The sequence below is a fragment of the Sus scrofa genome, chromosome 1 (genome assembly GCF_054392235.1).
Source record: "Sus scrofa isolate SSC_HxYL_T2T_F1_AM1 chromosome 1, Sscrofa_HxYL_maternal_Yorkshire_Landrace_v2.0, whole genome shotgun sequence".
Taxonomy (NCBI): domain Eukaryota; kingdom Metazoa; phylum Chordata; class Mammalia; order Artiodactyla; family Suidae; genus Sus; species Sus scrofa.
The window spans coordinates 251,856,506-251,873,989 of record NC_139383.1 but is presented as its reverse complement, the minus strand read 5'-3'; the positions used below and the strand labels follow the sequence as shown (position 1 = coordinate 251,873,989).

Genomic DNA, 17,484 nt, shown 5'->3' with positions numbered 1-17,484 from the left:
GCCCTGTCTTTCTCCCTGCACGGTGCATTCTGTTTGGGTGACAGCTGAAATATGATGGGGAGCTTATCTCCCTGCAGGCTTACCCTATGCTTTTCACTAGTTCACAGGGAGGCAATTCCACAGCTCAAATGTACATTTGGGCATGAGGAGTCGGGGGGGCTCTGTAAAGTCTTTGACTCAAGTGAATTTGGGAAATCCCGACTCTGCAACTTATAAACAGTTACCTTGAGCAGCCCTGTGTCTCTAGATGGGTTTCAGCTTGTCCATCTATAAAATAAAGGAGTTAGACTTATAGCTCCATTGTTATGCTCTTAACATCAAGAAAGGCAGGACATTACTAGACATGTATGTTTTAGTAATTCAACAATTAAGGATGCGCGTGCACATGCATGTGCATGCGCACATGCACACACACACACACAGAGAGGGGCAAAACATTTGTCCCTCTTCTCGAGTCTCCCTGGTCTTCATTACTCTAGCTTTGTCAACATTGAGTTTCCTCTGTGATCTCCTATCTCTGCCTCTCTCTAGTTCCCTTGATTTCTTCCTGCTAAGTTTTCTTCCTTGTAAGAGTAGAGGGAGCATTATGGGTGCTTGGCATCCTATGAATGGAAGGAGAAGAATGAAGGCGAGGCCTTCCACATCTCACCACCGGGTAAAAAAAAAATCTATGAAATATGCAACTCTATGAATAGAATCAGCTCTTAGCTAAAACTGGTGTGTTGTTCTATTCAAGACACCACTTGGTCTTTCCAAAGGAACTGAGCCAGTTATACACACACACACACACACACACACACACACACACACATATCCTGTATATTCTCAAGAAAAAATTTGCTGGAAACTGGATTGTCAAAGGTCAATTTACCAAATGATCAATTCACTTAAAATGTTCTTAATATAACTTTGTAGTTTCACCACATGGTAGCAAAATTGTTCATGGGTAGCCTCATTAGGTAGGCTAGTCCTGAGATAATGCAGCCTCTGCCTTGTCACCTACTGACTTCAGGGATTGCCCTGAGGGTCTCCATTCCAACTGACTGGAAGGGGAGAAGCCTGTGGGTTGGCCTGTGTGAGAGGCGCACGTCACCGGCTCTCACATTCCATGGCCTGCCTCTAAGCTGCATGTCTACCACTGAAAGGGACTGGGAATCCCTGCGCGTGTAGTCCACCTCCTCAGTGACCCCTTTGGGAGCCGTGAAAATGAAGCCCTTATCCTTAGGGGGCAGCCAGCCGTCTGTGCCACGTAAGTGTTTCAAACACCAAGCTCTTCTCAAATGTTCAAACTCCTATATAGACATGTGTGCCTTTTCTTATACATGGCTGCCTTCTCCGTTTTTGTCACACTTACAGTCTGTGCCCCACCCTGACCAAATGTAGAGTATGTGAATGAGAGGACTTTTCCTTAAACATGGTTTTCACGTGGCCTGTGTTCTGCCCCTGCTCTGCCATCTTCATCTTGGTCTTGGCCTCTGCCTCTACCTCACCTCTGCCTATACTTCAGCATCTCCCTCAGCCCTGCCATTTCACAAATGTGTCCCCTTCAACACAATCTACTGTTTTCTCTATTTTTAAAGACTCTGTGCTCTCCCTATCTTGGACGGTAGAGCCTGCAGAGCTCTACAAAGCGGTCTAGGGGCAGAAAGTTTAGCTCTGAGAGACTAAGTGGCTATACAAAGAGGCCACATTTTGAGTTCTTTGTGGTTAACAGTTGAAGAGGGATCCCTGATCTTTAAAGCAGGGAAAGCTCTCCTGGTCCCCCTTTGCCCTCACCACAGAAACCTCCCTAAACATACCATTTAAATATAGGAAACAAGGGACTTCCCATCATGGCACAGTGGAAATGAATCCGACTAGGAACCATGAGATTGTGGGTTCGATCCATGGCCTCGCTCAGTGGGTTGAGGATCTGGCATTGCCATGAGCTGTGGTATAGGTCACAAATGCGGCTCGGATCTGGCATGGCTGCGGCCGTGGTGTGGGCCAGCAGCTGTAGCTCCATTTGGACCCCTAGCCTGGGAACCTCCATATGCCACCAGTGCAGCCCGAAAAATTAAATAAATAAATAAATGGAACCTTACGAGAATGTGGAACTTGTGCTTCCAGCCACGATGGAGTAACAGAGACCAATTTACCTCCCTGTATGAAATGACAACAAAAAATACATAAAATAGTGTGTTTCAAAACACTAGAAGTCACAAAACAGAGGACAACTGTGCCTGAGAGACCAGAAGCAAATTGCCCCAGTGTACTGCCTTATGAGAGTTCTCTGGCTGTGGCACTTGGGGGGAAACAAAAGCAGAGCCTGAAGACTCCCTGAGTCGAGGAGATGGAGCTGAGAGTCCAGGGGACCCAAGCAGTCACAGTTCATAATACAGAGCAGAGCTCACACAGAGGGAGGGCCTCAGAAATCTGCATAGACCTTTCCGAGCACCGATCCACCACACAGCATGTGAGGAAACTACCTGAGATAGGAAAGAACCACCTGAAAAGATGAGAGAAAACAGGGCGTAGAGCTCATACAGGGCTCAGAACAGTGCCACAGCCACCAGTCAGACCAAAAAAGCTCATAATTCACAGGGCATGGGGTGAAGTGCTCAAGGTCTTGCCTTGTAGTGAAGAGAAACCAGCTCTAAACTGCACTGCTCTAGACCCTCTTAGCAAGTTGTAAAGGTAAGACCTGAAAGAGTCACAACATTCCCAAGTCCTTTAACTGTTTCCCAGAGCAAAACTCAAGATATATAGGAATACAACATATCCATCACCAACAAGGAAAAATTCACAGAGACTTATACCTAATCAAAGACTACCAGGCGTACAAAAATCAAGAAAACATGACCCGCACTGAGGCCAGTTAATCAAAACCAACTCAAAACTGACGCAGATATTAGAATTAACAGAGAAGGACTTTAAAAAGATATCATAACTGTACTCCCAATGTTCAAAAAGTTAAGTAGATGTGGGGAATATACAAAAAAAAAAAAAAACAAATAAGACTTCTAGCGATAAAAACTATGTCTGAGATTTTAAAATACACTGATTGGATTAACAGTGGATTTGACAGCGCAGGAAAAAAAAGATTAGTGGACTTGAAGGCATAGCAACAGCATCTATGCAAAATGACGCAGAGAGAAAAACAACTTTTAAAAATAAGAAGAGCATCATAGTTCCCTTGTGGCACATCCTGTTAAGGATCTGGCATTGTCACTGCAGTGCCTTGGGTCACTGCTGTGGAGCAGGTTTGATCCCTGGCCTGGGAACTTCCACATGCCATGGATGCAGCTAAACAAAATGAAACAAAACAAAAAATAAGTATAGCATCAGTGAACTATGGGACAACTTCAAGTGAAGATGGCCCAGCTTGTCTTGAGCTTTCACTCTTCTAACCCTCCCCTTTCAGAACCTCTAAGGTGGCCAGGGGGTGGGGTGATGGTGGTGGATCACAACCAAGAGAAGTTTTGTCTTCCCACTGGTTCTCTGACTTAAAGAGTTTTTAAGGGGTATGAGTATGTATGTGTACGTTTTACACTTTAAAAATATTTAAAGTGAAATACACCTATAGATAAATACATATATCATGAATGTCCAGCTCACTTATTATCAAAAATATTTATAAAAAGGAAGTTCCATTGTAGCTCAGTAGGTTAAGCACCTGACTGACGTCGTTTCTGTGAGGATGCAGGTTCAATCCTTGGCCTTGCTCAGTGGGTTAAAGATCCAGTGTTGTCATAAGCTGAGGTGTAGGTCACAGATGCAGCTCTGATTTGACTCCTGGATTGGGAACTTCCATATGCTGCAGGTGAAGCTATCGAAAATATCTATAGATATAGAGATAAGAACTTTTATTTGGAAGTTTCTACTGTGGTGCAGAAAGTAATGTTCTGGCTGGTCTCTGGGGACGTGCAGGCTTGATTCCTGGCCCAGCACAGTGGGTTAAGAATCTGGCATTGCTGCAGCTGTGGCATAGGTCACAGCTCTGGCTCGGATTTGATCCCTGGCCCAGGAACTTCCATATGCCATAGAGGCAGCTGAAACAAAACCTTGTTATTTGGAATAATGTTAGATTTTCAGAAAAGTTTCAGCAATAGTATAAAGGTTTTTTGTATACCCTTTACCAAGTTTCCTCTCATGTTAATGTCTTACATAACTGCAGTGAGATTTTCATTCATACATTACTGCTAATGAAACTACCAACTTTATTCAAATTTTGCCAAATTTTTCCATTTATGTCCTTATTCTGTTCCAAGATCCAATCCAAGATACTATATTGCATCTAGTCCTTAAAGGTGTAAAGTTGAAACCCTGAACCAAATGCTTCCCTTATGGGGAGTCAGCAATCAGGAGTGATCGACAGTGGCCCTGTGGTAACACTATATACTATACACAGTTTATATTCACAAAGACAGACAAAGACTAGAGCTCTCTGTTGGAAAGTCCCCAATATACATTACCAGAGTAGTATGAGCTCACTGGGGGGAAAACCTAGACATCTGAAAAGTAAGACTACAAAAAAAAAAAAAGAATTACGATAAAAGTGGCAAGTGAAACACTATGTACTGTATGAAACAGAAGAATAGACCAAGCATTTTAAATAAACAAATAATTGGATTATGAGACAAGAACAACAAATTATTTTAAAACCTAGTAGAAATATTCACATCAGATCAAATAAATGCAGATAAATGATAGGACAGATTTAACTGAAGAATATATTAGTGATCTGAAAGATCAAATGAAGAATTCTCCCAGATGGCAACAGAAAAGAAAAAAAATTTTAAGTACAAAAGAGAAAATAAAATCTAAGAAATAAAAAGTTTAGAAGTTTCAGTATCCAAATAATAGGAGTTCTAACAAGAGTGAGAAAAACCAAAAAAGGAAGAGAAGACATTTAAACAAATAAATGGGCATTAATTTTTTTGGAATTAAGGAAAGATGAAAGACCTCACATTGAAAATAGAGAATGAAAACCCATACTTAGATACCTTGTAGTGATTGACATTTGTTTAAATTGTCCCAAAGGTAAAATTCAAAAAGACTCTAGAGGGTAGAGAATACCTGCCTAGAGAAAGAACAGAGAAATATCCAGAGAATACGTAGAGAAAGAATAGACAATGTACAGAGGCCTTGGTCTTCACAAAAGAGGTGTTGGATACAAGAAGAAAAAAGACTAATTTTTTAAATAATTGAAAAGCAGTAATTTGGAAGATAGAACCATATATCCAGAAATTGGCATTAAAATGAGGAGTGGAATTTCCTTTGTGGCTCAACTGTAAAGAACTCGACTAGTATCCATGAGGACATGGGTTTGACTCCTGGCCTTGCTCAGTGGGTTAATGATCTGGCATTGATGTAAGCTGTGGTGTAGGTTGCAGATGTGGCTCATCTGGAATTGCTGTGGCTGTGGTGTAGGCTGGCAGCTTCAGCCCCAATTCAACCCCTAGCCTGGGAACTTCCATATGCTGTAAGTGTGGCCCTAAAAAGAAAAAAAAAATGTATTTATGAGGGGTAATAAAAAATATTCTTGGGTATATAGGGTACCAAAAGGGTTACCACACATTGAAAATAATTTTGGAAAAAGTACTCAAAACTTCTCAGATGTAAACCTAAGAAGGTAATTTTTTTAAAAAAACATCATGATTAAAAAAATAGAAAATAAGAAAACTTTCTCATGTAATGTAACATAGAAATAGGGGTGGGGAAGAAACAGAAGAACATGAGAGCATATTAAAGTATTTGCTTTTTTAGGGAAAATATATAAACACTGACAAGTTTAATACATTAATAGGAGAAAATTTTGATGTGCTTATTAGTCTGAAGTTTAAGACAGTCATCATATGCACAAAATTACAATATAACTTTTAAGCTAGCCAAAGAAAATTCAATATATCCAGTGTAAGCAAGAATTAAAAAGAAATAAAAGAAGGCATATAAATGGAACATATGAAATAAGATGACAACTAAGTATAAATATAAAATAAATATAAATGGGCTAACTGTTCTGCCTAAAAGAGAGAAACAGATTGGGCTTTTTAAAAAAATCCAACAACATGTTATCTACAAAAGACAATAAGATACAAAAAAAGTTAAAAATAGAAGAATGAAACCCTCCACACTAATGAGTTTGAAAACTACATAAAATTGATAAATTCTAAAATATAGAAAATACAGTATTGATACCAAAAGAAATAAAGAACTTGAATAGAATGTTAGAGAAATGGAAATGATAGACAGACTTACTCCCTACTTTTCTCCCAAATACACCAGGCATATTGTATATGTTCTATCTTATTTGTCTGTTGTCTGAGTCTCCACCCTTGAATGTAAGCTTCGTGAGGACATGGACTTGTTTGTTCACTGCTATATTCCCAGTGCCTAGGATAATGTTGGGAATGTAGACACCCAATAAATAATCCCTGAATGGAAAAATGGATGAATGAATAAATGGTTGGATGAAATGAGTTGAAAACTTGACTCTCAAACTCTTCATCTCTGCCAAGGGTAGAGTAGAAAAGCACTGAGAGTCAAGGAGAGAGAGAATAGGTGGGGGGATTGATTAGGGAACACAGTAGACTGCTATGTGATTCACATCTAAGAAATCTAAAGAATAAGCTACTGATTCTGACAGGAGAACAGAAGAAAGAGATTTGAAAAGTTGGTATTGACCCACAATCCCAGTGTGTTGGGGGCAAGATATGAGAGTATTTATCTGAGATAAGATGTGAATCATGCATGAGCTACGAGTCTACTTAAGGTTTTTCTAGTATCATGTCCAAGAGGGTCACCTGGATGGATGAAGAGACCTTGGAAAAATAAAATAAAAAAGCTTAAAATATCTTTAGGTATCTCAGGGGTAAAGGAGGAGTTGATGCAACCAACTGGGAGACATAAGACTTGCTCATTTCAAAAGAAAAACCAATGAAAAATGATCAGCTATTGGGGAGGCCTTAAAGAACCACAACCCTGCCAAGAGGCAGTCAATACATCGGCCAAGTCTAGACACAATACTAGACTGCCACAACACTACCAGTCAAATAAACTCTTTCTGTGCCCTTTACCTCTTCCCTCCTACATAAATACCAACCCTAGAGGAGTCAGAAACTGAAGGAAGCAAAATAGGGAAAAGCAGTAAATAAGTAAGGAAGGAAAAGAAAGACCTATCATTTTCCATCCCCAAGTGCAAACTTCCAACCTGTTGGAAGGAAAGTTTTAAGTCGGAGTGGTGGTGAAGTAGGTTAAGGATCCAGCATTGTCACTGCAGCAGCTGGGGTTGCTGTTGTGGGCGTGGGTTCAATCCCTGGCCCAGGAACTTCCACATGCCTCGAATGTGGCCAGGAAAACAAAGAAAAAGAAAAATTTTAAGTTCAAAACAAGATTGAAGTTCTGAACACTACATAGGATACAATATTGTAATTACTAAACAGACTGTTGTGTTGCTTAAAGTCACCAGAAGTCTGCTCATATTACCTAGGTGTGATCAGAACAATTGTGGGGCCTGTCTAAATTTACATCTAAAAACAAAGGACCAACTACCCCCAAGGAGTGGACTGAAAGGGACGATGAGTCTTTCCTGATGGATGTAAATTACACATAGTCTACTATATTGGTTAGAATAGTCCAGGTTATGCTGCTATAACAAAGGACTGTAAAATCCTTGTCACTTCCACTAACAAAAAAAAATGTATTTCTCGCTCACACTACGTCTATCAAAGATCAGCTGCAAATCTGTCTTCACTCAAACCCAGGCTAATAAGCAAATTGTATAGAGAACATTGTCAGTCTTATGACAGAGAGAAAAAGAAAGAGAATGGCAAATTACAGCTGGCTTTTAAAAATTCTGCCCAGAGGTGATGCATGTAATTTTCATTAATTAGGTAAAGCAAGTCACATGCCCAATCCTAAAGTCAGTGTTATGGGGAAGTATAACCTTCCCCCAAAGAGGGGCAACTAATATTTGGGAACGAATAGCTTAGGAATTGACAAACTTTTTCTCTAAAGGGTCAGGGAGTAACTATTTTAAACTTCATAGACTATACAGGTTCTGTCACAAGTACTCAACTCTACTGTTGGAACAGGAAAGCAGCCATAGACAATATGTAAATGAATGTGCATGGCTGTGTTCCAGTAAAACTTTATTTACAAAAACAAAAAGTGGCTGCATTTGGATCACAGGCCATAGTTGGTCCATCCTGATCTGAAGTACCATATTTGCCATTACTAACTCGAGAAGAAATGGAAAACCCAATTAGTATTAATGTAAGAACTTGAATTAATAGTTTTTCAGTTTTCCCACAAAGAAAATATGGGTTACAGATGGTTCTCCAGGTGGATCATCTAAACTTTCATAGAACAGATAATTCCAACTATATATAATTCTTCCAGACAGTAAATAAAGATGAAACTCCTCAACTTATTTTATGAAGCCAATATAGTCCAGATAGGATATCATGAGGGAAAATGTTCAGCCCCCCACCTCAGACATGCACACAAATGCAAGAATTGTTTAAATAAATACATGGATAGATAGCATACAACTGGATAGCAAACTTAATTGAGCATCTTAAAAAGAAATACACCACAACCAATAGAGGATCTTCTATCTTATCTTTTCCTTAAAATTATAGAATACCTTAACATTAGGCAATCTATTGCTGTAAGAGAAAATAATATAATCATATCAGTAGGATCAGAAAAAGAAGTGTAATAAAGTCAGTCATGAATGGGTATTGGGAAAAACCACTTCAGGCAAACTAGTACAATGAAAACCTACCACAAACATCACTACCTAAAAATGTAAACCTTAAAAGCTCTCTTCCCTTTTTTTCCCCCTGTGACTGTGCCTGCAGCTTATGGAAAGTCCTGTGCCAGGGATCGAACCCATGTCACATCAGTTCACTGAACCACTGCAGTGACAATACCGGATCCTTAAACTGCTGCACCACAAGGGAACTCCTACAATCTCTTTTTCTTTTTTCTTTTTTTTTTTTTTCTTTTTACAGCTGCATCAGAGCTGCAGCCGAGGCCTATGCCACAGCCACGGCAACACCAGGTCTGAGCTGCGTCTGTAACCTATGCCACAGCTTGCAGCAATGCCAGATCCTTAACCCACTGGACAAGCCCAGGGATCAAACCCACATAGAGACAATGTTGTGTTCTTAACCCACTGAGCAACAACGAGAACTTCTATAATCTCTTTTAAATCAGAAAAAGAACAAGAATATAATTTCCACTTGACTGTCATACTAAAAATAGAAATAAGAGGTTTAGGGATAGAAAGTAAGAAACAAAACTACCCTTATTCCAGGTGTGTTTATTACCTTCAGAGAAAATCCAAGAGAAATGTACAAAGCATTAGTATTAATAAGTGTAATATCAAATCATAGCATTATAGAAATGTCGTACAATACTATCTAACAGATAAAATGAATGAACAAGGTCTACATTGTAAATACGGATAAATCTCCGTGTTCTGTGAAAATCAAAAGTCAGTTGAGAAAGGATGCAAGACATATGGTACTGTGACTGAATTAGACATGGGGCGCCCCTCCTGGTGCCCTAGCTGAACTGAAGCCCCCACCCCACTTCATCAGTCAGGGAGTTCTTTCCCAGTCAGGTTCATGCTGCCAACAATGAAATTGATTTTGGTGCAATCGGGACAGGCTTTTGCTCAATGGCTGGAGAAGGGAGAAGGGAATCTACTGCTCTAAAGATACCTTCTCCCCAGAGAGTAAGGGAATTTTAAGGGTTAGGAGGCAGACAGGTCACCAAGGCTCTAGGAAGTGGGAGATTTTTAGGGACAGCCGGGGCACCTGCAGTCTTCCATTCTTCCCTGTATGCCACAGAAATTGTGCCTAGCAGAGCACAAGGCCCATTTTGGGCAGAGATCTCAGGCTTCCTCTGCGCTGGTGCCCCCTGATGGTCAGAGCTAGATTGGGGCAGTTGAGCACAGTGTCTCTCTCAAAGTGCAGCCTGAAAGCTTCTCTGCCAAACACCAGGTATTTTTGAAACAAATGCAGAGATAAATCAGGGTAGTATCCTTCGGCTTTCAGGGTTTGGTATGGAAACACAGCTCAATCAAGGCAAGGAAAATGGTGACCTTTAGCCTAGTTTGCTCATCATCTTGGATCTAGCTGGTGTGGCCTGGTTTTGTTGCAGGACTTCATGGTAGCCTGTTGATGAAACACAACTAGCCTGTATGGTTAAAAAAAAGTTTCTGCACCTGGAGCCTGGGCTGTATAGTATGGGTGACAGTTCTGCTTATGAAAATTTTCTTTTTTTTTTTTTAGGGCAGCACCTGCGGCATATGGAGGTTCCCAGGCTAGGGGTCTAATGGGAGCTGTAGCTGCTGGCCTAAACCAGAGCCATAGCAATGCCAGATCCGAGCCACATCTGCAACCTAACACCACAGCTCACAGCAGCGCCAGATCCTTAATCCACTGAGCGAAGCCAGGGATTGAACCCGCAACCTCGTGATTCCTAGTTGGATTTGTTTCCACTATGCCACAATGGGAACTCCTGCTTATGAAATGTTTTAAATTCATAAGACAATACTGTATATTGGTGTTTACTCAGGAAAGAAGTAAATTTGAGCATTGAGAAGTTGCCTACAAACTTGAGAGTTACCTCTGAAGAGAGAGGGAGGAGAATGGGGGGGCATCAGGGCTTCAATTTCATCTGTAGTTTTACTATCTTTCTAAAAAGATCTAAGGCAAATGTTAGCATTTCTTCCATCTAGTGATGGGTATGTTTGTGCTTATGAATTTTTCTCTGTAATTTTCTTAAAATCCTGAAAGCTTAAAATCTTTCCTAATTGAAATATCTTTTTAACTTTATTGGTGTATAGTTGACTTACAATGTTGTATTAGCTTCATGGGAAATTATTTTTAATGGAAAAGAAAAAGAACCATGTCAAAACTGTTTTAGAGTAGGCTCTGGCTGCATCTGTAACTGTAGGAAGGATACCCCACCCACCCTGGTGTCCCCAGGACAGGGGCTTTCCTTTTACCATCTAGGAGGCAGAAGTGACACAGTCCTTTGTGCACTGGAGCTTACTGTTCTGCTGCCCCTTCAGAGCTCCTAGCTTTGCAGGCTCCTTGGGAGACAGGCTTATGTGGATCGGGGTCATAGTCAATAACAGAGGCAGTCCATTCCATAGTGATCTCCCGTTACTCCATCCCACATGTTTTGATCTTCCATTTTTCAGCTAGTGCCATCTGAGTCTCAGTTTGAAACTCTCTTCCATGAAACAAATGTCATAAGACACTTAAGACATTGGATGTATTTCTCCTTGGGATGAACACTAAGCACATGCCATCATGGAGGCAGTTGTCCTCTTAATCCTTTTATTTGAAGGTCAGGAAGGTCATGATCTGACGGAAAATCATGATCTCTTCTGGCTCCTACAATGGCTCAAGACTTCAACGTTTAGCACTGGTTGGTATCCACTATTTCTCAAAATACAGTGAAATACAGGTTGGGGCAGTGAAAGTACAAGAAAAATGTGGAACACCTTTTTGTGCCAAGTGAGAATAAACAGAGAATTATGGGAATATGTCAAAAGGACCCAGGAGCCGGAATGAAGGGGTTCCCACTCAACAATCCAGAAGAGTCTGGTCATCGAAACCCATGGAATAAAGCAAAAACTCATTCAATAAAAAGAACCCATGAGACTGTCATGATATAAATTAATGATTGAATGCACAAATAGATGGGGGAGAGAAGTCCTTCTTCGTAATAGAATGACAACTACTAAATATACATGGAAAGAAGAAAACTAATGTGTGTTGGGATTGAATATGCAGGAAAACGGAAGCTTTGAAAGCATGAAAGATATAGGGTAAAGAGACCCAGTGAGCATGCTGATTGAAAAACAAAACACCTGCTATCAGAAGAAAGAAGCTGACTACTTCCACATCTTTGCCTCAGTGAGAAAGTCCATTTTCATATGACTGCTCTGAGTCATGATGTTTTCACTAGCTCCCCCACCTAATGACTAGCACCACCGCACCCCACTTGAAACAAAAAAAAATGGTGGATGGACCTCCACTTTGGGGAGAGAAGGCATCATGAAATTGTATTTGTATTATTTAATATTATATAAATGCAGGTTTCAAATTACCTAGATTGAGAAATGGAAACTGGCTTTGTGCCCTCCTTGCTGGGTAACCTTGAAAATCCCATATTCTTTATGCTCCAATTATCTCGTATGTACAGCAGGGATTCAAATGATTTCTCTCCTTCACTGGGTGGTGACTAGGATCTAATTATTCACCATGTGAGAAGGTTCTTATAAACCACCATGCCAGCGGATACTTAGGGTATCACAGAATAAAGGGCATTTAAGAAAGGGCTGGGAGAAGGCCGCATGGTCCACCTGCTAGAGACAGGCCAAGGTCTAAACCATTATTTTTTAAACTTGAGTGATGCTGAACCTTTTAAAAAACATCTCAGACTGCAAGCACTGACTTCAGTGACTCTTATTATCATGTTTCTTGTACATGAAGAAACATAAAACTAGGTTTTGACTGCTTGTGCTTCCTATGTAATTTATGAAAGCATCTTTTAAAGCAGCACGTAAATAATGACATTTAGGGAGTCATATGCCAGGAAGGTCTGGATTGAAGGCCTGAGGACAAGAAAGTGAACGAGCAGGCTGTAGAAGGAGGCTTGGTTTTCTTTCTCCCAAGGAGAATATAATTTGCTATACTAAGATAAACACGATGGCTATGGGCTCAATCATGCCTCCCCCCAAATTCATGTGTTGAAGCCCTAATTCCCAGTCCCTCAGACCGTGACCATATTTGGAAACAAAGCCTTGAAATAGGTGATTAAGCTGAAATGTGGCTTTTGGAATGGGCCCTAATCCAATCTGACTGAGGTCTTTAAAGAAGAGAGTAGAAAACAGAGACTCTCAGGGGGACGACAGAGCAAGGACCACCTGAGGAAATGGAGAAGGAAGCTCTTTGCAAGCCTGAAAAAGACTTCAGGAAACCAAGCCTACACCTTGATCTTGGACTTCCAGCCTCCAGACCTGTAAGAAAAAAATACATTTCCATTGTTTAAGCCATTCCAGGCTATAGTACTTTCTTATTAGCCCTAGTTGACTCATGCTGTTACATAAAGTTAATGATTTAAAAAAAAAAAAAAAAAAAAAACTACTTTGTGCTTTGCTTCTTCAGAAAGAATACCATGTCAGGACAAAATATATTGTTGTAAATATTTATGATTTGCATTGTGACTATTAATGGATTAACTTTCTATGGACACAGAGTGGGGGTTCGAGACTGGCAGCAGCGGTGCGGGTGTTTTTTATGTTTCTATCCTAAGATAACTGTCTGATGCTACAAGGCTTAGGTGTCAACACAGGCCAAACAGTGCTGATCACATTTAAAAGGTTTCTCTCTAGTGTGGGCCATTCCCCACTGTGATATATTCATAAAATTGAATATCCTATAGTCATTAAAATGAACAAACCACAGCCCTGTAACACAATATGGCTAATCTCCCAAACAACAGTAAAAAATACAAATCACAGAAGAAGACAGTGTTATTTCATTCAGATAAAATTTACAAACGGATGGCTCAATGCTGCCATACTGGGATGGAAACATAGGTCATTAAGCCAAAAAGACAAGCAAGAACATATTTCTGTCCAAAGTGAAGATAGGAGTGACCTGGAATGTGGAAGGAAAAAGCGAATGTCAGGGAGGGGACCCAGGAGATAACAGGGTGCTTTCAAGGTTCAATACTCACCCACAGGGATTTGCTTTATGATTATCCATTGAAATACGCTCATTTAAATTTTTTTTTTTTTTTTTTTTTTTTTTTTGTCTTTTGCTGTTGTTGTTGTTGTTGCTATTTCTTGGGCCGCTCCCGCGGCATATGGAGGTTCCCAGGCTAGGGGTCGAATCGGAGCTGTAGCCACTGGCCTACGCCAGAGCCACAGCAACGTGGGATCCGAGCCATGTCTGCAACCTACACCACAGCTCACAGCAACGCCGGATCGTTAACCCACTGAGCAAGGGCAGGGACCGAACCCGCAACCTCATGGTTCCTAGTCGGATTCGTTAACCACTGCGCCACGACGGGAACTCCTAAATTTTTTTCTTTGGTATAAGTCACATTTAAAAAAAGAGGAGGAAAGCTGAAGGAAATTTGACTAATTAACTGTTCTCAATCCTAGTAGATCTATGTTGTATCATTAATTATACTTCTCCATAAGTTGTAGGGTTTTTTTTCCAGATTATTGTGCTCAGTGAATGAAGCCAAGCAAAAAAGAGTACATACATTGTATGTGTTTTTATGGAATTTTATATTCCATTTGTATAAAACTCAAGAAAATGCAAAGGAATCTAGAGTGGCAGAAAGCAGCTCAGTGATTCCTGGCAGGGAGGGGGGGTGGCCAGGGAGAGGCAGGAGGCAGGGAGCATGAGGAAACTTTTGGGGGTGATGAATATGATTATTATGTTGATTGTGGTGGATTCATGGGTGTTTAGTTATGTCAAAATATATCAGATTATACACTTGAAATGTGGACAGTTTATGGTATGTCAACTATATATCAATAAAGCAAATTTTTGTAACCTTCCCTTGTGCCTTTTCATATAGTTCACATCATTTTCAAAATACGTATATTGCTTAAAAGTGGAGCTTTTAAATGGAGAAACTTAAGCAAAGAAATTTGATGCTGTCTCTCGGCTAGTTGTATGTGTGTTTGGATCAGCTATGGGATTCGATTATGTCAATATATTTTTGTTCTGCCTTTGGAAGAAAAGAGGCCTCCGCTCTTCTCTCTCCCGCTTCCCCTCCTCCCCTCCCCCTTTTCCCTTCACCTCCCTCTTCTCTCCCCCTCCCCCTTCACTCTTTCCTTTTCTCCTTGGCTCTCTTGCTCGAGCTCAGAAAACCCTTTTCCTCAACTGAGCACACAGCTTTAGAAGACATGACAGCACTCATAATAATGATAAATGATCATTTCTGTCACGGACTAGCATTCTGTAGTTTATGACATGATTTCTCGTATCTGTCTTCGGATTCTCACAACAATCCTTGGGTGTAGCAATAGAAAAATAAAAGGCAACTGGAACCGCTTCTGCCTTCTAAGGAGGATAGTAAATTTCATATCTGTGAGCAAATAAATGTCTTTGGTGCCCAGTCCACTCTCAGAGACTGTCAGTGGAGACAGCAGGTGAAAGATTCAGCTGTTTTTTTTTTTTTTACTTCAGCTCCCCCTCTTCAGCCATATGATGGCCTCTTAACTTTAATAGAATAATGACTCAATGGCTATTCAAAGATAGGTCCAGAGCTGAGTCGGGGGTTGTGGCAGACATTCTGGTTGCCTACCCAAAATGTATTCTTCTCTTCTTATTTACACAGGGCCTTGATTTTGTTGGAGATGGCAATGTGCCTGCTGAAAAATTAGATTTCCCAGGCTCACCCTCCAGAGATGAATGGCTGATGTGACTAACTTCTGGCCAATTGAATGAAGGAATAAACTATAGTATAAGACTTCTGGAAATGCTCCCAGTAAAGGAGACTGACTCTGATAGCAAGCCCCTGATTGGCCTTCCCTTTTCTGCTGCTGAAACATGGATATAATGTGGTGCTTCAGCAGCCATTTGCAGTCCTGAGGTGATCTGGCTTGTTCTAAGGACAGCAAAATGGAAAGAAGAGAGGAGTCTGGGACATTGATGAGATAGTGACAGTACCCTACCAGCCCTAGAATGCTTATCTCCAGACTACTTTTACATGGGGGGAACATTATAAACTTTATTTAAGGCATTGTTTTACAGGTCTCTGTTGCAACAAACAGTCCTAAGTGTAAAAGAATTGATGAGCTGAGTTATTCTGTATTTTGAGGTGAAGGATAGGGAATTTCCAGGATGAATCCTACAGAAGGGTGCTCTAAAAAGAAGGGGAGACAAGCAACACAGTGACATAAACCTTTGTTTCCTCAAGTCTTCTATAAAGCCTGCTGCCATGTGTGCATGTGAAGGGAGGTCAAGGAGAGGGGAAGGGGGGTGTGGCTCCTCATCAATGTGCCGCAAGGCAGGGACAGCACCTGGGAGAAAGCAAGTTGATCCTTCCTCCGAGCTAATTCCAAATAAGCAAAATCTCAGCACTGGAGGATGAGGAAACATCAACACTTCCTTTTTATGCTAGAAAAGACTGCAAAAGAAGCCTGTCTCACAGCATGTGGGCTGGATGTTGAACCAATACCTTTTGAAGCCCGTAAGACAAGTAGCGCACGAGCATGAGGGTTACAGGAAGAAGTAACTCAGCTTCACAAACGAGAAACCTGAGAGTTTGAAATCCAGCTGTGCTGATTCAAGTTTTGTCTGCTTTGTCTTATAGCAGAGCCATGCCTGGGACTCAAGTGGAGCAGCAGGAAAGGCAAGGGAACAGTCACCCAAGCACTGGATGAGCCAGTGATGTCAAAAGTCACAGCTGGATTCCCTTATCTCAAATGTATTTATGTGTGCAAGTTACCTTCCTCCCATATAGGTATGTATGTGGAAGCCAGATACATATGTGTATATTAAGGGCTTCTTATTACGGTTCTCAGAAAAGAGTACTACATTTGAATTTGTGTGTGTGTGTGTGTGTGTGTGTGTGTGTGTGTGTGTGTCTTTTGTCTTTTTAGGGCTACACCCACGCCATATGGAGGCTCCCAGGCTAGGGGTCAAATCAGAGCTACAGCTGCCAGCCTACACCACAGCCACAGTAACTTGGGATCCAAGTCATGTCTGCGACCTATACCACAGCTCACAACAATGCCAGATCCTTAACCCACTGAGCAAGGCCAGGGATCGAACCTGCAGCCTCATGGTTACTAGTCAGGTACTTTAACCGCTGAGCCACAATTGAACTCCTTGAAGTTTTTTAAATTTTTTGTTAAAGTATAGTTGATTTACAATGTTCTATCAATTTCTGCTGTACAGCAAAGTGACCCAGTCACACCTACATATACATTCTTTTTCTCGTATTGTCTCCCATCCACACCTGAATTTTTAAAATCTAGACTTAAATCCCAGACCTACACTCTCCGGGCCTCTATTTTTTTCATTTGTAATAGGAAGGATTGTTCAAATTAAGTTCTGGAGTTCCCATCATGGCACAGTGGAAACAAATCCGACTAGGAACCATGAGGTTTCGGGTTCAATCTCCGGCCTTGCTCAGTGGGTTAAGGATGCGGTGTTGCTGTGAGCTGTGGTACAGGTCACAGATGCGGCTCAGATCCTGCGTTGCTGTGGCTGCAGCACAGGCCTGCCTGCAACTGTAGCTCTGATTTGACCCCTAGACTGGGAACCTCCATATGCCACAGGTGCAGACCTAAAAACAAAGAAAAAAAAAGTTCTAAGACCCAATCCAGACCTCCTAGGAGTCTATATAAAATGTATCATTTAAGGTAAGGTTAAATGTGTTAGATACTAAATAAGAATAATTTCAGCTTTATACAAACATGTACTTATAGTGTTCCCTAGTGGC

The 17,484-nt window shown here is 40.9% G+C and overlaps 1 protein-coding gene across 40 annotated transcripts in view; it reads left to right on the top strand.

The window, feature by feature from the left end:
* The window catches only part of ALG2 (ALG2 alpha-1,3/1,6-mannosyltransferase), a 588,615-nt gene that overhangs the window by 550,542 nt on the left and 20,589 nt on the right, over positions 1-17,484 (top strand). For 34 of the 40 annotated variants that reach the window (XM_084978261.1, XM_084980678.1, XM_084986483.1 and 31 more), the window contains one exon: positions 16,351-16,500. The gene's annotated coding sequence lies outside the window, so the exon portion shown is untranslated. The remainder of the gene's footprint in view (positions 1-16,350; positions 16,501-17,484) is intronic. The other 6 variants (XM_084989986.1, XM_084987912.1, XM_084989505.1 and 3 more) reach the window with 1 other exon arrangement.